Genomic DNA, 9149 nt, shown 5'->3' with positions numbered 1-9149 from the left:
CTGGCCTCAACTTGGAAATCCAAGTGTGCCACTGGAAAGGTGGGATGATTTCGCTTGAAAACGATATAAAGAACACCGGAATCGGAGTCACGGTTTGGAAAAGGCAAGCAATTCAAATATGACACCGGTCGGCGATATACAGCAAGTAGCCATCTAAATGCAACAAGATGAACATGCTACAGCACCCAAACATGGCATCAAAATACATGTAAGGGATCCATTCATGATGCTTAACAAAAGATGAACACTGAGCTACGGCCAATTCATCCATTAAAAGGTTCAAACAAGCATGGCAAAAATGCATTTGGTAAACAGATTTCAGACTTAGTGAAATTAACACTTGTCTGGAATTTCAGATCAGGTAGCACACTTTGGAGCAATAAAACTATATGCTACAGGGCCTGAACACACTACTAGGAAAAGGCCTACTAATGGCGCACCTAATTTGGCCATTAATGGCGCATTAGCGGTGCGCCATTAGTGCCACGCCATTAGTACATTTTACTATTGGCGCACCACTGGTGTGCCATTAGTGTTTGGTATACTAATGGCGCACCTGGGATGCGCCATTAGTATATACAACAGTGCGCCATTAGTATGCCTCCCAGGGGGCCATGTATACCTAGGTGCTTTGGCATACTAATGGTGCACATCAACATGATGCGCCATTAGTAACTTCGGCATACTAACGGCGCACTGTTTAATGATGCGCCATTAGTATCCTTTGGCATACTAATGACGCACTATGATGTGATGCGCCATTAGTATGAATATTAGGTTTTTTATTTTTTAATTTTCTATTTTCTGCACAGGTTACAAAATGTATAATTGGACAAAATATAGACATCACACATCAACAACAGATTCATCGAATAAAATAGAAGATTACTCTCTGAATACAATTCATCATTTTAGTCTCCGAATACAATTCATCATATTAGTCTCCGAATTGAAAAGACCGAACAAAGATAGAACATTATATTACAAGTCTCGAGACCGCGAGTTTGTCTTCACACTACAAGTCGATATCGATCATCTAAACTACCATCACATAGAAGAGAGTTGCGGTCATCACCATGAAACTCGTCTTCATCCGGTTCCTCCAACGCTCCCTCCCCTCTCCCGCTAGATAGCGGGCGTATCTAGATTCGGCCTCGGCCCTAGTGGTGTACCCTTTGTAACTGTTACCGCTGAATCGGTGAACCTGTCTCTGACACTCCTCCCAGTCGTTGTAGACTCCGAGAACCTTACCCTTGTACACGACATACCACGGCATCGCTATGCAGTAGCCAAACGAAACGTTAATACCAATTCACAGACAATACATAAGCAATATATAAGTATGCAACAGAATGATCGGAAGAGAAAAGCAAGACATTAATAGCATTGATTACATCTAAGTTGAACGACTCTCGAAACCAAAGAGACATACTACAAGTTCATTAAAGTTTAATTACAACATGATCCAATCGATGTTTCAGAACTAGACACAGCATCACTGCTTTCGACTCGACTCAAGGGACCGGAGCGTGGATGAAGCCGCCGTCTATCGTGGGAGTCATGAAACAACGGGCGTTGTCAGCTTGCATTTGTAGGATTGTGTCGATGTCACTGTTGGACGGTTGATTTCTGAGGTAGAACTGCCCCGAGGTACAAAGGACATCTTGATGGATGATTTCCGCAAACTCCGACTGGATGCGAAAGAATTCTTGTCTGATGTCCGCGTCCTGGATTGCCGACACGCTCACAGCCCAATCTTTGAGTCTACTCGGTAGCAGAAGTTGATGATGGTCCCGTACGATCGCCCGCATGTGATGGATGGCGTAGTAGGCACCCTTCTGACCGCCAGTTGGCTGCTTGACGCAGCAGAACGTCGTATTGTGGGAGAACACGTGCTTGCCGTACTTACGAATAGGCCTGGTGAAGGTGCCTCCAGATTTGACGTAGCCGGGGAGAACATCATCAAGAACCTTCTTGACATTTGTGCAGTCTACGTTCGACTAACGGTCCGGGTCGAAATATGTGGCCATGGAATATTTGGGGCTTAGGAGGATGAGCGTGCAACGTGTGTCACTGTAGAAAACACGGAATGTTAAAAGAAAAATGATCGAAATCTAAGAATTCATATGTTACGGGGCGGTTGAGGGGAGGACTTACTCGGGAAAGTAAGGCACGAGGAAGTTATCCTTATCTTGGTTTGCCAGAATGATGCCTTCGAGGTAAGAACTTGAGACTTGCCGGTCCCCAGCGCTGCCCAAGATCTTGGCACGCATGTAGAAGGGGTCGACTATGACGATGTCTGGGGTCTTGTCGCGAATGATCCGCATCTCCATACTCAGCGAAAATAGCCGAACGAAGGTGTAGTGCAGCGGATGAAGGTTCAACATAGCGTGGATGTCATCAAACCGCAGGACGATCGTACCCCCGATGGAGTTATCCACAAAGCCCTTGCCCTCTGGCACCTTGGCCGCGAAAACCGGGTAAGCCACATCCTTCTCTCCGAGACGCCGCTTCTCCAAAGAAAGAACACTGTCATGCAGACTCCGCATAGCACCGGTTGCAGCATCGAGCATATGTCTCGGTAGCATCGGCCTACCCGCCACATGCACCCTCCTCGAGATATCCTCGGGTGAAGGTGGCCCGTCCTGAGCACGGATCGTACTCGGTGCCGGCTGGCCCGCACCCTTGTTAGTCTTTCTTTTGCGTGCCTTCTTCTTCTCCTGTAATGGGACCGAGTTCTGCTCACAGACCGCCTTCTTGAGTGTGTTGGGGCTGATAATATTTCGCACCTAGCCTATCTGAGGCTCGGTGAAGTCGGCAGCTGGAGGCGTCTCCTGAGAGCTGAACGGCAGACGACGCTTGTTGCAACTTGGCTTCTCCGCGGTACCAGCTAGATCGCGCACGTCTTTTGTTGGGTTGGGTTCTTGAGAAGGAGGCCCCATGAAGTCGCCACCGTACCCATGATCGGCAAAGTACTGATCGACGTTGGCAAATGTATCGTCGTCGTCGTCGTTCTGATCCTGTGCCATATGCATGTTTGGATCCAGTGGCATAGGGATGTCCGGCACCGTTGCGGCGGTCTTGCCATGGGGCCGACTTGGCACCGGCACGACTGGCAGTGTTGTCTTTGGGGTGGTGTCCCCCGCCCCCAAACGAATCTGGCTCTTCGGCCAAAGCAGGGGCCAGCTCAGGCAGGCGCTGAGGGTCATCACGTCATCATCGTCGGCCCCGACGGGTCAAATCGGAGGTAACAACTCGTCGCAGCCTGCAGCACCCGAACCAGTTGAACCCTAAACAAGTTAGGTGGTATCTGGGTACCGTGGAACAAGGGGTTGCCCGGTTGAACGATTTTGCCCTTGGCGACATCGACCAACTTGTTGTTCACGAAGTGCAGGAGAGTGCACGGAACGTCGACGGCGCCCTGCGGAAACATGTAGGGCGTCAGGGATGCCCAGTCAAAGGCAAGGAGATGAAGTCCTCGGCCGAGAGAGGCTTAATTAGTTACCGTGATGATGGCGTCGAGCTTGGCTAATGTCGAGGCACCGCCAACGGCGGGCATGCAGTTGACGGAGGGGCCGCTTGCTGCAGAGGTGTCGGCCGGCGTACACCCGGGTGCATTAAGCTCTCGTGCCGGAGACACCAATGCCACCTCCGCCGGAGACACCAATGGCCCCGCCATCGCGTTCTGCGAGTTGCTGGCCGTGAAGCTAGGAATCGAGGGCGGCCCCTGTTGGCCGCCCGCAATCCACGCACTAATCCCCTGGATCAAGGTAGGCACAATGGCGGTGATCGTCCTTCCGAGTTGTTGTTCCACTTGCTCTTGGACAATCTCCGGAATCCACGCCACCTGTGCCCTGAGTTCTTGAACCTCGCGCGCCTGGCTTTCCGAGCTGGTCTTTTTCTCTTTTCGCCCACCAGTGTTATAGTATGACGACCATTTTGTCGACAAGCCTTTGCCGGCCACACGACCAGCTGACGTCGGCTTACTGAGCTTATCCTTGTTCTTCATTACATTCAACGCCCTATTTAGAGTGGTGTCCCAAGGGTTGCTCTTAGTCGACCCCGCACTACTGCTATCAGTCGCCTGCAGAAGGAATGTGAACCATTTAGAAATTTGGCTTCATTAATTAGAATGCAACCATATGGAGCTAATTACGCGGGGGTGTATTCCTTACCAGAACAAGCTCAAGCTCCCTGGTCTTCGGATTCGTGGTAAGCTCCTTTGTTTTCGGATCCTTCTTGTACCGGGCCCTGACAAAGTTCCTGGTCTGCTTGTCACCATATTTATCGAAGAGGGGCGGTAGGCCTTGCTCGGCACGGTCCGCCTCCTCCTTGTCCCATATAGGCTCCGCCACTCTGTAACCGCCGGGACCGAGTGTGTGTTCCCCTAAGTTCAGCTCCCGCATTTCTTTCCCCCACTTACTTGATTCGGAGCTTGCGGTGCTCGAGCACTTGATCTTGAAGTCGTTGTAGTCATCTTCGATGATCGAAGGATTTTTCTCCTTGATCTTCTCATAGCCCTCACCTTTCTCGATCATTTTCTTCACATTGCTTTTCCAAGTAGACAGGGTCGTGCTCATCTTCGTGAGGGCAGCATTGTTCACTTTATTCCCTTTGAGGCTTGTGTTTTCAAATTCAGCGGGGAACTTGTATCGTTCATGCAGCTTCGTGAAGAGGAGGCTGCGCAAATTCCCTCGGTCAGGATGCCTGAGGTTCTCGGTGTTGATCGAGACGGTGCTCCGGAGAATGCACCCGAGCTGAAGCAAGTACCCCTTGACTATTCGTTCGGGCGCCGTTGGATTCCCGTTGGAGTCCACTTCAGTAACTTCCTCCTTGAGGGTGCGGAGCACGGTCGGGCGCCGGTCCTTCCGTTGCCTCTTTGGTTGGCTGCCATCTGTGCGTGCGCCGCCATCATCAGTGGTGGCATCCTCGGCGGCACCATCAGTGGTGGCATCAGTGGGGTCATCCTCGGCGGTACCATCAGTGGTCTCAGGATCGGTGGGGAAGGCGGCGGCCTCATACAAGTGAGGTTGTTCCTCCATCTCTTGGGACAGCTCCCAGAATGCCTTGACGCCCGAACCCCCGGCCTCATCGTTGTTAGCCATGTTTCTCTCTAAATAGGAACAAAGTTTGGTCAAAAAGTGGGTTATTGTCAAGGAACAAGATCTCTAAGTTGACCAAATAACCTAATTCTCGAGGAATGTCGCCAAAAAGTTGGTTATTGTCAAGGAACAATTGAGAGATGTTTGTGATATTGCCTAGGTGTTTGGGATAGAACCTGTTAGTGTGTTGTTGCTAAGGTCCAAGTCCACGTTCTCAGGGTAACCTAGTTCTTGAGGGGTGTGTCTAGAAAGTTGGTTGCTGCAAAGATACAAGGTTGTGAGTTTGGTCAAATTGCCTATGATGTTTGTGATATTGCCTTGGATCTTGAAGGCACTGTTGCATGATGCCTTCCTAACCCCCTTCTTCTTGTCTCCTCTCACTATCTCTCTCACACACATGGCAAGCAAGGGTGTTTGAGTGTGTGAAAAAAATACTAAACTAATCCAACCACTAAAGCAAATTAATTTTTATTTCGGTTGAGAATCGGGCACCTTCTAGGTCAAGAAAATTGGGCATGGCCTTTGCTAATTTTCTTGACCTAGGAGTGCCCCATTTGTCAACCAAAACGGAAATTAATCAACGTTTCAGGAGAAAGGGGTTATTTTAGAAGATCACAAGTAGCAGCAGCATCACTTGACAAAATCACAACTAGCAGCAGCAACTCGCAGATAGCAGCAGTAGCATCACTTGACAAGTAGTACAGCAGCCGCGTGGGCTGGATTAGCAGGAAAATAGTTAAACTGTTAGGCATTATGTGTCACAGGTACTGCTACAGTTTTAAATAAGAAGATAAAAAAGAAAGCTGATGTACAAAACCTCAAAAATATGCAAAGTGCTGTGGGCTAAAAAACAATTACAGTAGACTAAAAAACAGGAATCATTATCTTCTATATGAAGCTGAACTAGGCAGACTGAACTGATTTTGATTTTCAAGTTCCAAAGTACCATCAAAACCATTGGTTTACGTATCAAGGTTCAGCATGGACTTTTTACTTATGAAATGATTCCCCACCCCTAGCAAACAACTATCTTCAGACAACCTTCTAGCATCTGTCCATAAACCCAACAAGCACAATGTTGTGCCTGTTAACCACGTACTGATTTAATCCAACAGCAGTTCATACTATTTCCTAGTCTTAACACTAAAACTGAAAGTCTGAAACAGATTATCAAAAGTTCGGAACAATTACAGTAGGCTAGAAAATAGGAACCTATGTGAAGCTGAACTAGGCAGACTGAACTGATTTGGGTTTTCAAATTCCAAAGTCTTCCACTAGCAGCATATCGTATTAAAGCACAGTAGCATCAAAACGAATAGTTCCCATATCAAGGTTTAGTGTGTATTTTAAATCTGTCCATAATAGCATCAAAGAACTGGTTTGATTCAACAACTTTTACTGAAAGTCTGAAACACATTAGGAAAAGTTTCAGACCACATAAACTGTTTCTTTGAACATTTTACTGTCAATAAAAATGATGTACTGCTGCTTTTAGTTAATTCAAATTAGCTAAAACCTTTTACTGTCAAATAGTGCTAATGTTTACTCTATGAAATAAACTACTCCTCCTCTCTTCTCTTCTTCAGTTAATTAGGAATAGTTTTAGAGGTAACTAACTGAAACTATTTATCATGTTGACAACAGTAGCATGTGGACCTATCATGGTGATTTCATATCAAAATAGAGGAGTACTCCTGTTCATTTGGAGAACTCATACAACAATTGTTATGCATCAAACTTGGGATCAACAGTAGCATGTGGCCTTATCATTCTGGTTTTTGGATGATTTAGTTAATCAAATTCCTCAATTGAGGAACACCTGGACTTGTCATTCCGGTCTTGGGATCAACAGTAGCATATGGACTTATCATTCTTGTTTCTGGATGATTTAGTTAATCAATTTGACATCAATTGACCTGGTTTTTGGATCAATTACAGTTGCTGCTGCTGTGAATCAACTATACAAAGGCCCAAAATTACACTAATAATTACAGTGTAAAAACCATGGAAATACACAGTAATTCCACTAAAAATGCCACTTGCAAATACAGAGCAAAAATCCACTAGAAGTACACTGTAAACCCACTAACATTTACAGTGTAAATTCCACTAACAATTACAGTGTAAATTTCACTGAAAATGCACAGTAATTACACTAAAAGTACACTGTAAATACCACTTAAAACACACAAAAGAATTACACTGCTGGAGAGGGCGATTCCTCCATGATCTAGAGTTCTAGACACAAACATGGCTGGAGAAGCAAAAAAAATCACAGGTAACCAGTCAAGAGGGGGAGAGGGGAGAGGGGGAGAGGAGGAGGGGGAGCTCACGGGGGCCGGGGAGTGGGGCGCGGGGAGGATGCCGGGGAGTGGGGCGCGGGGAGGATGTCGGGGACGAGGTCCGGGTGGTGGTGGTGCTCCGGCGACGGTGGTGTGGACGGGGCGGCGTCCGGGCGGCGGGGTCACGTCGAGGCGGCGGGGCAGCGTCGAGGTGGCGGGGCAGCGGCGTCGGGGCGGGGTCGAGGCGGCGTTGGGGCGGCGTCGGGGCGGCGGGGCAGCGTCGAGGCGGCGTCGGGGCGGCGGGCAGCGTCGAGGCGGCGGGGCAGCGGCGTCGGGAGAGGAGAGGGAAAGGGGATCGAGGGCGAGGGCGAGGGAGAGAGAGGGGATAGAGAGGGGCCGGGGAGGGAATATGGATGGGGCCGGGCACAATACTAATGGCGCACCACCCCTCGGTGCGCCATAAGTACATCCATACTAATGGCGCACCTCACCGTGGTGCGCCATTAGTATTTTTTTTCTTATAGCAATGGCACAATACTAATGGCGCACCACCCCTCGGTGCGCCATAAGTACATCCATACTAATGGCGCACCACCCCTCGGTGCGCCATAAGTACATCCATACTAATGGCGCACCTCACCGTGGTGCGCCATTAGTATTTTTTTTATAAGACAGTAATAATTTTTTAAACTTGTTTAAATCATAACAGTAGTATTTTTTTATAAGACAGTAACAGTAATATTTTTTTTATAAGACAGTAATAATTTTTTTAAAATATAATCAAACAGTAATGCCGGTGGAGCGGGGGAGGGTGCGTGGGGTGCGGGGGGTCGGCGACGGCGGTTGATTAGGGGAGGGGTGCGGGGGGTCGGCGGCGGCGGTTGAGTAGGGGAATCGAGGGTGCGGGGGCTCGGGGGCGGCGGCCGGTGGACCTGGGGGTGCTCGGCGGCGAGGGGGACCGGATCTGGCGAGGTGGGATAGCGATCGAGATGGAGGGGGATCGAGATCGAGTGTGCATGAAATTTAAAAATATTCATGATAGTTCAAAAAGTACTCATGAAATACAATCGAGAAATGAAGGCTACGATTTAAATACAATCGATCTTAGCTAGCTATCTGTTCACAATCTTCTTGCCCTTCTTTTTCGCAAATGGAGTTCTTCTGTGGAACGGACGTCCTTTAGGTAGGGTGGTCCTGCTTCTTCTTGTGGTGTATGCTGCTACTTCATCATCGTCGTCATGTTCGATCCTCGGGTCGCCGTACTTGTCGAAGTCTTGCTCATTGGCTACTCCATCCATTCCGATGATCTTCCTTTTGCCTCTCCTCACGACAACACGACTGGGCTTTGACGGGTCGGTAATGAAGAAGCATTGGTCCACTTGGGAAGCCAGTACCCATGGCTCATTTTTCGCGGTGACGTTTGCGCCCGCGGTATAACCATGGTGGTGAAATACCGGTCTTCTTTTAGGACGCTCTTGGCCCATCTGACACGGAACATCGGGACCTTCTCTCCAGCGTAGCTCAGCTCCCAGATCTCCTCGATCCTTCCGTAGTATCTGTCCTTGTCGTTACCGGTGTAGGATTCCATCGTTACCTCGAAGTTCTGATAACCATCGCTCTTCATGTCCTTGGCCTCGGTGTAGAATGTGTAGCCGTTGATATCGTACGCCTCATAGGTTACCAGGTTGTGCTCGGCGCCCTGTGACAAGGCGAATATGAGTTGTTCTTCCGCGGAAGAATCCTGATGTAAAGGGTACGACAGAAG

This window comes from Triticum urartu, chromosome 3A (genome assembly GCF_056163025.1).
Source record: "Triticum urartu cultivar PI428250 chromosome 3A, HENAU_Tu73, whole genome shotgun sequence".
Taxonomy (NCBI): Eukaryota; Viridiplantae; Streptophyta; class Magnoliopsida; order Poales; family Poaceae; genus Triticum; species Triticum urartu.
The sequence above is the reverse complement of the archived record's forward strand: the minus strand, read 5'-3'. Positions refer to the sequence as shown.